This window comes from Galeopterus variegatus, unplaced genomic scaffold, assembly GCF_000696425.1.
Source record: "Galeopterus variegatus unplaced genomic scaffold, G_variegatus-3.0.2 Scaffold2514, whole genome shotgun sequence".
Lineage (NCBI taxonomy): Eukaryota > Metazoa > Chordata > Mammalia > Dermoptera > Cynocephalidae > Galeopterus > Galeopterus variegatus.
The window spans coordinates 175,680-188,330 of NW_007728625.1; the positions used below are offsets into that span (position 1 = coordinate 175,680).

The 12,651-nt window shown below is 40.3% G+C and overlaps 1 protein-coding gene, 1 long non-coding RNA gene and 1 other non-coding gene across 4 annotated transcripts in view; 1 reads left to right on the forward strand and 2 right to left on the reverse strand.

Annotated features, from left to right (window-relative positions):
* Positions 1-9,892, reverse strand: part of LOC103598134 (tyrosine-protein phosphatase non-receptor type 4-like) — a gene marked incomplete at its 3' end in the record, with an annotated part of 184,924 nt that extends 175,032 nt beyond the window's left edge. Inside the window, exon 1 of the mRNA XM_008582076.1 lies at positions 9,417-9,892. The remainder of the gene's footprint in view (positions 1-9,416) is intronic.
* Positions 5,352-5,425, reverse strand: TRNAI-GAU. The gene has a single exon. It is a non-coding gene; the product is annotated as a tRNA-Ile (tRNA).
* A 1,781-nt stretch (positions 9,893-11,673) lies between the features above and the next one.
* Positions 11,674-12,651, forward strand: part of LOC103598133 — a 60,987-nt gene continuing 60,009 nt past the window's right edge. For both annotated transcript variants that reach the window (XR_551174.1, XR_551175.1), the window contains exon 1: positions 11,674-11,754. This is a non-coding gene — a long non-coding RNA (uncharacterized LOC103598133). The remainder of the gene's footprint in view (positions 11,755-12,651) is intronic.

Genomic DNA, 12,651 nt, shown 5'->3' on the forward strand with positions numbered 1-12,651 from the left:
CAAACTGGTATACCTCAGAAGAACCTCAGCAGCATTTCAACATATTTCCCATGCTACCATCTCCATACTCCCCAGTCCACACTTTTAAGGCTTTGTAAGGTCTGAGATGAGACCTGGGGAATTTATATCTTTAATCAGTATCTCAGTGATTCTGATATAGGTGCTCTGCCTGAACACACTCGAAAACCAACTAGCTAAAGTCATCAATAACTTTCCAACAGTCAGATTCAAAGCACTTTTGGTCTTCTCTCTTTCTCTCAGCAGCATCTGACACTTTCCTGAAATTCTCTACTTCATTGTCTTCTACTACATAACCAGACTCTCTTCTCTCATCACCATTCAGTCTTCTTCACTGCCTTCTTCATTTCTAAAAGGCCTTCATCTTTCAAAGACAGTGGTTAGGAGCTTGCCAGTGACCCTTTTCCTTTACACACACTTCATAAGCACTGACAATCACACCCCATTGCTTCAGCTACCACCTATACAACTTAAATCCTGCCATTTTGGATTCCAAGCTATTTTTATACAGGTAGTCAGAAGCTATGTAGTACAAGAGGAAAAAAAGATGCTTCAGGGCCGGCCCGGTGGCGCACTGCTACAGTGCGCCGCTTGGGAAGTGCGGCGGCGCTCCCGCCGAGGGTTCGGATCCCACATACAGACCAGTTCCCGCTCACTGGCTGAGCGAGGTGCGGGCGCAGCACCGAGGGTTGTGATCCCGTTGCCGGTCCCGGGCCGGTACGGGCGCGACACTGAGGGTTGCGATCCGTTGCCGGTCATGAAAAAAGACAAAAAGGAAAAAAAAAAAAAAAGATGCTTCAGCATTAGACAACTCTGAATTCAAATTATTTGTTCTACTATTTACACAGTTAACATGCCCATGATTCCAAAGCAGGGACAGAAAAGTAAAAGATGAATTTGAAATATCTTGTTGTGCCAGAAAGCAAGGAAATACAACAAAGATGGGACATGTCAAGAAGACACAGGAGCCAACTTGAAGCAGTTCCCACTAGCTAATCTGGGACAATTTGAGCATCAAAATAAAATAAAAAATGATAGTAACTAATACAAACCACTAAACAGGAACAGAAATCCATGTGTATATAGTGATATAAATAAATAACTGTATGGAGAAGAAGGAAAAAATCTTCTTTCAGTAGAAAACCAACTAGTAAGTGTAGGGGGCAACCTTCATAGTGGTGGTTGATTCAGGCGGGAGTCATCAGCAGACCCAAAGGCGGTGGTTAAAGATTTGATGAGAAATATTGGCACAGTCTTGGATATCTTTCCACATAAGAGTTATCAATTACAAAAGGAAAAATGATGACTTTACAGTAGAGAAACCCAGAAGACATGAGCTCAACAAGGTATTCATAGTTAAACATCACCAGTGGTGAGACAATACCGTATGTTTCCTAATGATGCACTAAGAATAGCACAACATCATTTCTATGACATTCCTGCCAACAATGCACTCAGTCTGCACATGAGCAACTGCTGGATGGGCTTAAGTTGAGGGACATGTACAAAATAAAAGGACCGTACTCTTTAAAATTGTCAAGGTCATAAAAGATAGAAATATTGAGGAACTGTTCCAAATTGAAGGAGACTAACAAGACGTTAAATAATTGAACCCTGGACCAAAAGAAGAAGAGATACTCTATTGGAATATTTGTAAAAATTAGATTGGCATCTAAGGGTCTGAAGGTAGTTTTATATGGATACTCATTTCCTGATTTGGTGTTTATGTAGGAGACTGTCCATGTTTTGGTAAAAATACACTAGAATACTTAGTGGTGATGGGCATCATGCCTACAACTCACTCTCAAATGGTTCAGAAGAAGTCTAATGAGATTAGAAATGGTGCATTATCCTGATATGGGGAAATAGGGATGAAAACGAAGGGTCAGAAATGAGAAATTAGGTAGTTTCACTGAAACTTGAGAATCCAATTAGATACAGCAGAAAGAGGAAAAGGGTCAAAGACAATGCCAAGGTTATCTCTTAGGGCATCTGGAAGGGAAGGCCTTACTGAGTCCACTACAGTGAGCCGGTCATAACAAGATGTTCCAGGCTCATCTTGTGTACACACACAGAGAATATAGGTAGTACAATGTAAATTATTGGTGAAAGGGGATTCAGGAGCTCTTTGTACTTTTCTTAAAATTATTTCAAAATGTTAATTAAAAAAACTCAAATAGGAACTCATGACAACCTTTGTGCCTAGTAAAATACCTGGCTCACTGAAGATGCTCAATAAAAGTTATTTGGCCTTCCCTTCCCAAAGAAGGGAAGTTGCCAAAGAAAATATCTTAGCATCATGTTCAATTCTTTTCCTCTATCCACCATATCCAAAAGGACTCTCAGTTCTAGTGAAACTATCTAATCAGTTTTCAATTCTTATCTCACATACTAATCTCCAGGTCCCCATTTCCAGCTCTTATCATCCCTTACCTGGACCACTACAACATCATCCTAACTGGTCTCTCTGCTTCATTTCTAACCTTGTACCCTCCTTACATACTTGCATCATTATCTAGAAGTCAGGAGTTACTTTTCAAAACCTACATCTTAATCTTATCATTCCCTTGTTTGGATACCTATAATTGTTCCATAATAGTAATGCTAATTTCCCAAAAGGCAGACTAAATGCATATTTAGGGCACCAGAAATAAAACAGCACCCCATTTCACACACACAGACACACAGACACACACACACACACACACACCAATGAAGAAATACAGGGGGCAGAGAAAGGGGAGGAAAAGAGGGACTCTGACTTGACTTTCTTTATGGTTACTCTAGGATATGGTATTAGTTTTATTTTTGATTACATAGTAGGGATGCCAAGGGTGAGCAGGTACCATAAACTTTCCAACATTTAGAGCCTTGAAAATGGTGCTTTTCCCAACCCTTTCCCAACTTGGCAACAATGAAAATAATTTTTTAGCACACTGGGATAAATCAAGACTACTTGGAAAGCCAGAATAAACCATGCTGGGGGCTCCAATATGCCCAGGTCCCATAAGCTGAAGGGTATCTTGCTCTTTGGCGCACAAGTAAACCACACATGGCACACCACTGGGAAACTCTACCCTAAAGGACTTAATATGGCCCCACTCGTTTCCCAAACACAAGGACCCTCACAAGGCTTCATCTTCCATTGCAGTCAACAAACAGGCACACAGATTCACACACAGGAACAGACACCCTCATCCACCCACAGAGAGAGACTGACATACACAACAAGACAACTTGCATTTCTCCAAACACACTATGCACCCTTTCATACTTCTGACTTTTTCTAAATGCTGTTCTCTCTATCCAGATCAATTCCTACTCATCCTTTAAGACCATGCTCAAAAGCCACTTCTCATTTCCTCCAGATCTTATTAAACTGTCACTCTGAATTATAATTGTTTGTTGACATATGTCACCACCCTAGAGCTTCAGCTCAAAGACAAGAATCATGTCTTATTTACCTTTATTACCAGTGTTCCCACTATAATAGATATTCAAACGTTTAATTAACACATAAAGGAATGTTCACTACATCATTCACCAAACCTAAATTTTCATAATACATTAATTAAAACAATAAGGTACAAATTAATAAGGTATAATCAAATTAACACTTTTTTCCAAAACAAGAACATCTACTGTAGGTACTTGTATTAGTCCATTTTCTGTTGCTTATAACAGAATACCTGGAACTAGGTAATTTACAAAGAAATGAGTTTTATTTCTTACAGTTTGGGAGGCTGGGAAGTCCATAGTCCAGGAGGCACATCTGGTGAGGGCCTTCTTGGTGGTGACTGTCCACAGCCGTGCAGGGTGTCACAAGGCAAGAGAAATGAGCTGAGCAAGAAAGCTAACCTCTCTTGTTGTCCTTTTAAGAACCACACCCATGACAACCCATTAAATCATCAACCATTGCTCCACAAATGGATCAAACCATTCAGGAGGGCACAGTCCTCCAGGATCCAATCACCTCTTAAAAACCACACCTTCCACCACCACATTGGTAGTTAAGTTCCAACATGAGCTTGGGGGTCATTCAAACCACAGCAGTACTTTTGTAATAAAGATTTGGCACAGAAATATTCATTCATAACACTGAACCATTATCCCAATCCTAGGGTTTTAGACTGAGGAAATAAGCAAAAAAATGTTTAACAAAAGGTAAATGACTAATCAGTTATGATAAATCACCTGAATGTTTAAGTAGTCCTTTAAATTATATTTATAAAGATAAAAATGGGAAAATAGAAAACGTAATACCAACTACCTTTATTGATCATCTTTGCTATTTAAAGCACAGTGCTAAGGGCCAGCCCGTGGCTCACTTGGGAGAGTGTGGTGCTGATAACACCCAGGCCACAGATTCGAATCCCTATATAGGGATGGCCGGTTGGCTCACTTGGGAGAGCGTGGTGCTGACAACCCAAGTCAAGGGTTAAGATCCCCTTACGGGTCATCTTTAAAAAAAACCAAACAAACAAAAAGCACAGTGCTAGAGGCTTTATATATATTATCTTAATCCTCACAACAATTCAAGGCCAACTGGGTGAGAGGCTACATAATTTGCCAGGCTTTTGAGACCAGATCTCAAACCAGATCTGACTCGAAAGTCTGTAATTTTTTCCCTACATTGCATGTCCTCCACTATACAATGTTTCCAATATATTAAACTCAAGTCTATCTCTACTACATAACTTTATAAGAAAAAAAATATGGACAACTACCCAGAAGGAAATAAAAATATCCTTTTAGCATGGCAATTAAAAGCAAATGCTGTCACAGTTTATTTTATTTAAAAAACATTACCATTTTTTAAAAATTAGAAGCTTTTAAAAACAGTATTGAACAACGGACTAAGCTCATAAAATAAAAGAAAATAAAAGAGAAAGAATCCCTATTTTTAATTTTTTTACATTTTCATTAAGGAAACAGAATAGGTAACAAACTTAAGAAGCAGGAAAAAAAAAAAAAACTTAAGAAAGATGTACTAAACTATATCTAAACAAGATATATTAACCCCAGGGTACTTATTACCAGGATTTAAAGCCAGATCATTTTGACTGGATTAAACAGTTATTATTCCAGAAAAAGGTGAAATTTGAGGAGGGCATAAAGAGGAGGCACATGGATTAGAGAGAGTTAAGCACGTTTGAACTGACAGAACAAGGGGGGAGGAGAAAACAAGAATGTTTTCTTTTTAAGCAAGAACAAGAACCAGGGTTAGTGAGATGAAGTTGGTGGAAAGTCTTCAAGGCCAAGTAGATAAGTTTGGAATTAATCTGATAAGCACCAGGGAACTGCTATACTTTTATTTATTTATTTTTTGCAGCTGGCCAGTACAGGGATAGAACCCTAGACCTTGGCGTTATCAGCACCATGCTCTAACCAACTGAGCTAACTGGCCAGCTCTGCTTATTCTTAAATAGGAAGGTGGCATGCTGAAACATGGTCTTTAAAGATTTAAACTGTGTTCCAACATAAAATACCACCTTGGGTTACACAATATTTTCACCAAACAATTGGGGGGGGGGGATAATCCATTAGCTTTTAGGTGTGCTTTATACATATATTCTTCTCAATAAGAGAAACTGACTAAACAAAAATCCTTACTTATGTAAGGCGTTAAAATATTGAGGAGGGGTCCTTTTCAGATATAATGCTTGTGAATACTAAATGCCACTATGCATTTTAATAAGAATCATAAAACTCTAGAGAAAAAAGGGACCATTCGGACAATCTTTTAGCAGCAACCCCTTCATTTTCACAACAGATTAAACTGAGGTTCAAGAACTAAATAACTTACCTAATGTCATACATAAACCACTGGAAGATTAAACACTAGAACTCACATTTTCTAGGCAGCAAGATCTAAGGCTGTGCTGTCCAATATTGTAGCTGCTAGCCACATCTAGCTATCAATATAAGTTGAATGAAATTAAATACAAAATCAGTTTCTCAGACACTCTAATCACATTTCAAGTGCTCCACAGCCACACATGGCTAATGGCTACCATATCTAACATGGCAAAAAAAGAATATTTCTATCATATTTGTCAATTATATCTCAATAAAGCTGGAGGGAGGGAAATATTTCCATCATTGCAGAAAGTTTAATTGAACAGCACTGATCTAAAGAATAAGCTTCAGAGTCAGATAAACCTGTTTTGCATTCCACTTACTAGAAGTATGTATGACTCTGGACAAGCTATTTAATTTCCCTTAGTTTCTATTTTTGGGGGTGGGGTGGGGTGTCAGGATATTAATACCCACCTCAAAAAGTGTACTTGATTAAGAGCAATAACATGGAAAGCCCATTGTACACTGTCTGGCACTTAGCAGACAATAACTATTAATGCTCTTCCCTCTTGAATCCTTTTTTCTTTCTTCTACTCTATATAACCTCCTTGTTAAAAGATACAAACACAATAACCCACCCAAATTAATATCTTTCCCTCAAGATAGTCCACAGTATGTAATTTTCCTTCTTTTCTTACTAATTTCTTCAAATACTTGCACCTCTCTTCCAGCGTTTCTACTTAGGAATAATAAAATGAAGAATGAACATGAGGGAAAATGCTTCTAATGAAATGAAAGAGGTTGTCATAAATTTCCCTTCCTTTTTTCCCCATCTTATTTTATATTTGACTATACTGACTTATCATGCAAAGGACATGAAATAAATTATGCTTTTCCTAGACAACTTTACTTCCATACCAATAAAGAAGATTCTACAGTACTTCTACATTATATTCCTTCTCATCATCTGTACTACTAATTGAATATTAAGTGAATAACAGTACCTCCCTCCTACAGTACTTTCCTGGCAAACAAGAAAAAGAATTTCCAAAATTCTTGACCAATCTTCAAGGCTTTACAGCTTATTCTAGTAAGCTAGCAAATTTAACAAAGATGGCCTATAGCATATAAAAAACTTCATAACATGAAATAACAACCCCCCACCCCAAATTCAACTCAGTTTGTAGCCGGTGAGTTTCTATCAATAATTAAACTTTATTTCGGAGGAGCAATTCGTATTTAGCCACATTGTCACGCAGACTTGTCATTCCTAGTTAATTCTCTGATTCTGCATTCCTAATAACTAACACAAAGAATTCAAGCAGAACTTTTAAGATTTCTACATATTTCTAAAATGCTTTCTAGTTTAAAAGTAACCATATTAACTCTCAGAGGTGGTAAAAGTACTCTCAATAACAGTGCCGCCTTGAAATTATCTGGTAGTCTCTTACCTTTTTCCTTAAAGATAATTTACTCAAAAACATGACCACTGATACCCCTTTTAAAGTTTGGAAGTCATAAATAAACTAAACAGATAACAATGTACATTGTACTGTCACTTTACAAACTCAAATTAATTATGTTTACTGAATAAAACTAAAACATTTACAATATACAAATGACATTTAATAACAGACTATGTGTGTCACATAACAAAAATCTGAAAAAAGTTTTTATTAATAGCTCACACAAATTTATTACTATCCCACTTTACACATTAAAAGAAAGTTAGACATCTACGTCTGAACTGATGAAATCTAATTTGTGAGATTCAATAATTTTTTTAAAGTCTTTCAATAATAATGAAGTGTGCATTGGTCACAGTAGAATAGTTCAAATGAATTTTCCTGAGGCTGCATTTTAAGTACATCCGACCCAGAAAGTATTTTTAGCAAGTGTGTTCAATCAATGCTGGTTTTATACCCCGCCTAAATTAGAAATTGGGTGTCATAAATTTAAAGTAACATTGTTATTAGGGACATTTTAAAAAGACAATTAGAACATAAGAAAAAAACACAAGTTTGAGACAATTCAATATCCACAGCCCAGAAGCTAAGACGTTAGAAAACAGGCAATAAGAAAATCCATTATTACTTTTGAGGAATCTGTGATTTTCTAGTTTACTAATCTTTAACCTACTCAATTAATATTTTAAAAAAAACTACAAAACAGTGATGCCTCCTTGTGTTTTAAGAATCTCTTGCCAAACCTTTAAAACAGATTAGCCTAATCACAAATACACCCATCTAAAAAAAGGCCATGTTTCTCTTATAAATCACTCAAGATCATGATATTATGAGACCATGCACAGGTTTCAACACAAATGTAACAAAGATACGTGCGCCATTAAAAATAAAAAAAAAAGGAGAGACATTAAAAAATAGCTTTTGTGGTAACTGGAGCATAAATTTATTTTGACAAAAAATGGTGGTGTGCGCAAAATGATCACACTCTTTTAGTATGAGTTAATAAAGGGATACTGTACAATACAAAAACTTTTGTTTACAAAAAAAGTTTTCTTTTTCTTTAAAAGAGAGTTGAATTTATATTCATCAGATTCAAGATTTAACTGCTATATATCAAGCTCTATTCCATTAAGAACATTTTCGGCTCTGAACAATCATTTATTTTAAGGTCATTCCTCCCCCCACCAAACAAAAATCTTTTTCCCCTGGCATGTTAAAGTTCAGAAAACCAGGATTTAAAAAATGCCCTTGCTTTTACTGCTCCACAGTATTCTTTCTAGTCAAATTGTCTTTTACAAGCCGGATACATTGGCTTTTTGTTTTTATCTTTCTCCATAAATGTGTTTTAAATGTGGCCAACGAGCTGTACATACTGTTTCAACTGGGCCCAAGATCTGGTCACGTAAACTTAATATTACTTAAATCTCTTATTCAAAAGGCTGCTAGTATATTGCATATATGTGACAGGTTCTTCTAGAACAAGCGCTTTGAAAAATCCTGCAAATCGTACGTGTACATACTGATGTCACTATATGATGCAAGCCCAGACATAAAGTCTCCCATTCTAAGTTTCACGGAAACATCCACACATATACCTGTGCAACTGTAAACTATTCTATTTTAAGGAAGCCCTGGGGTATGTATCGTTACGTCTATTTAGCTACTTCTCAACATTTTTTTTGGGGGGGGGGGCACAACTAAAGATTCCTAAATACAGATATATTCTGGTAGAATAATGAGGCTTAAAACTTCAATGGTAGGGATGGTCCGCTCATGCAACACGCAAGAAGAGCTCATAAGAGACAATTAAAAAAAAAAAAATTCTACCAGCAATTGACAACTCAGAAGATTCTAAAGCCTTACCTAGAGTGCAGGTACCATGGAACATTCCATCTCTGCACCTATTCCATCCCCTGTCCTTTCGCTCACTCACAACGGAGATTCCAACTATATCCCCGAGAGCACAGGTCCCAGAAAGAAAGGTGAAAAGGCGTCATCCTTCCCCTTCTTTTTAGATAAACCTTGTACCTCCAGCTTGCCCTACCTGGCTCACCTCCCACGAACCACACACGCCCCAGGTAACCTAACAAGGTGCAGGGCCGAGAGGCCGGCGGGGACCTGAGCGCCTCTTACCTTCGTATCACAGCCGCGTCCTCTCGGCTGGAGAAAGGAAGCTTCGAGGCCCGGGGCGCCGGGGAGAAGTGCGTCCGCCGCGCCGCTCCGAGGGGCTCCCTCAGCGCCCCCCGAGCAGCCACCGCCGCAGCGGCCGCGCCACGGCCCGGAGCCGCCAGCACCACCTCATACTGCGGGGCTGCCGCGGGCCGGCGCCGCCGGGGAGGCGGCAGGGAAGCGGGCAGCAGGCGCCCTCTCACACCTCCCTGCGGGGATGAGATAATCCACACCCCCCAAAAGTGCCGTGGGGGGAGGGGGGCTCGGGCTGGGGGCCTGGCCCCAAACCTCCGACCCTTCGGCCAAAGCCAAGTCTCTTCGCTCCCCGGCTCAGGCCCAAAGTCAGTCCCTGGGGACCCAGGAGTTCCTGAGAGAACAATGTGGGGGGGCCGCGAGCAGCGGAAAAGCGCGCAGCGCGGCGTGAGCGGGCGGGCAATCCTGGGCAGCGTTTGTGTGTGAGAGTGCAAGAGGAGCTCAGTCACCCCCCTGCTTCTCCTCCTCTCCTTCCTCCTCCTCCCTCTCCTCCTCCTGCCTCAAGCTCAAGCACACCCCGTCTCCCAGGCCGCAGCATAGCAACCGAACATGGCGGCTGCGCAGGCGCTGCCAGTCAGCGGCCAGGCGCGGCGGCAGCAGCCACAGGAAGCGATCTCGCGAGAGGCGAGGCCAAACCCTCTCCCGGCTAGCGCCCCGAGGAGAGGTTGCACCAGCAGGAGCACCGAGGGACACGCAGGTGCGAGAAAGGCAGGGCTTGGGAAGGTTGGGGAGGGCGGGCTGGAAGGAGAAGGCGGGGCGCTGTCGCCCCGCCCCATTGTCGCGCCGCGATTGGTAGCTTGAATGAGACCCCTGCGGGACCTACTGCCTTGAGGTACCGCACGGAGGAACGAGAAACCTAAGTGTTAAAGGGGGAAACTAGACTTCCTGACTCCAGATCCTCCCAACTTCAACGCTAATAGAGGATATAGGTTTTGGGGTGCAGTGTTGAATCATGTCCTTGCCAAAATATGGGCTCTAAAATAAAGCCTAAACAAACAACGTTCATTTATAAAACAAACTGGGTGCCTTCTGTGTGCCAGGAACAGTGTCCTTTTAAAAACTGAATTAATTTATTCGAATAACAAATACGAATGTGGTGTTATCTGGCCAGGATTATTAGCCGAGTGCATTCTAATATTTTATAAGTGAAACAAACTTATTGGTGATAGGACAGATATCTATGGGCTGGGTGATCTCAGCTGAAATGGGGGAAGGAGGAATTTGGGGGTCGTCACACTCCCATTTTGCCTCATTTTTGTCAGTGCCCTTTCCTGTCGCCAGTCGCCTTCTTGCTCTTCTTTGCTTTTAGCTTCAGCACCCTATGAGAGCCCTGCCTTTCTGAAAACGTTCTTTGAAAAGTCACTTTCCCTCCAAGCGGACAAAATGGCTATTTACCAATCAGGGAAATTCGTACAAATCTGTAAGAGACAGAAATTTCTATGGACTCTTCCTCGCACCCCGCCCCTAGTTTTTCCATTTGCAAAAGATAATTTGTCTATCCATATTTTTCCTGCTTTACTTCTTCAACTTATTTTTCTTCCCAGATCTCTATTGTAGCCAGTGCTCATTCATCCTTCTGTAAATAAACGTCCCTGTCTCCAGCTGTCAGCCGTTGATCATGCTGTTGCCTGTACTAAAATACTCTTCACTTCTTCTCAACCTATCGACATTCAGTCATCCTGCAACCAAAGATCAGATGGGACTTACACCAGGAATAAGAAGTAATTTCTTCCTCCTTTGACACTGATAGCTCTAGGTATATACTTCCCTTTGGTTCTCATCACAAGGTACATTTTATTATCCAATACTTAGCCCTGTGTAGGTCTTAGCATTACTACCTGGTCTTATTAACACGGCTACTGGAGGAGAGGGACCTTGTCTTGGTCATCTTTGTATCCCGTATAATGCCTGATGACACTGCCTGGTCAAAAAAAAGGTTGTTGAAAGAATGAAATGCTTGAATCTCTAGGATTTCAGGAAAGTACTTGAAACAGAGCAGGCTCTTCCTCAGTTTTCAAATCTGGTAGTTTGCTCTGTCTCTGGATGATACGTCTGGTCTAAATTGTCCTTTTGTTGCCCTGTAGAGCCTTGTAACTAGTCCCCCACAAATATTCCTGTCTTCAGACCCTCCCTCTCCAGCCCATTCCTTCCACCTCCATCCATAAACCACTGTGACCTCTAGAAAATATAAATCTGGCCTATAACTGGAGTCTCAACATTGGTGGGGGACATTTTGTTTTGGGAAACTTCAGAAGATGAGCCCTAAAAGGTAAGCCTCATATCCATCTACTATTGTTTAAGAAAACTGTAAATCTACTTTTTAAAAAAATGACACATAGTTGTTACAACAAGCAAACGGAAAGGACATTCTTGGGGGGGATGGGAGAGAGGGAGGAGGGCGGGAGGTGTCGGTGATGGGCCATAATAATCATATACATTGTATATTGACAAAATAAAAATTAAAAAAAAAAGACATATATTTCAATACCAATTTAAAGTATACAATTCAGTGCTTTTTACTATATTCACCCATTTACTACATGTACCCATTAGTACAAGATTCCCTTCTCCCCCTTCCCCTAACAACCACTGATCTACTTTCTGTCTCTATGGATTTGCCTACTCTGGACATTTCATGTAAATAGATAGTCTAAACAGATAGTCTTCTGTGTCTGGTGTAAAGCCAGTCACAAAATTCCTGAATGGAACTTCCTTTGTGGAAGTCGCCAGGATGGGCCCTTTGTAAGTCACCAATACTTAACCATTATTCCTACAGAAATCTGAGTTCACCTTAAATCTACCAACTTGCAGCCTTGGAAAGAGAGGAATAAATAATTGTCCTTTAAAAAAAGGAGCTTTAGGCTGTGCCCTATTCCCACATGGGTCCACTGAAGACTAAACTGGAAAAAAATATGGCTGGCCGGTTAGCTCAGTTGGTTAGAGCATAGTGCTAGTAACGCCAAGGTCCAGGGTTTGATCCCTGTACCAGCCAGCGCCTAGCACCCCCCTCCCAAAAAAAAAGAATTGGGAAATAATGTTTCTCAATTTTTAATGTGTATACAGATCACCTGGGGATCTTGTTAAAGTACAGTTCTAATTCATTAGGTCTGGATTGGGGCCTAAGACTGCATTTCCAACAAGCTCCCTGATCCTTGGACCAGGATCA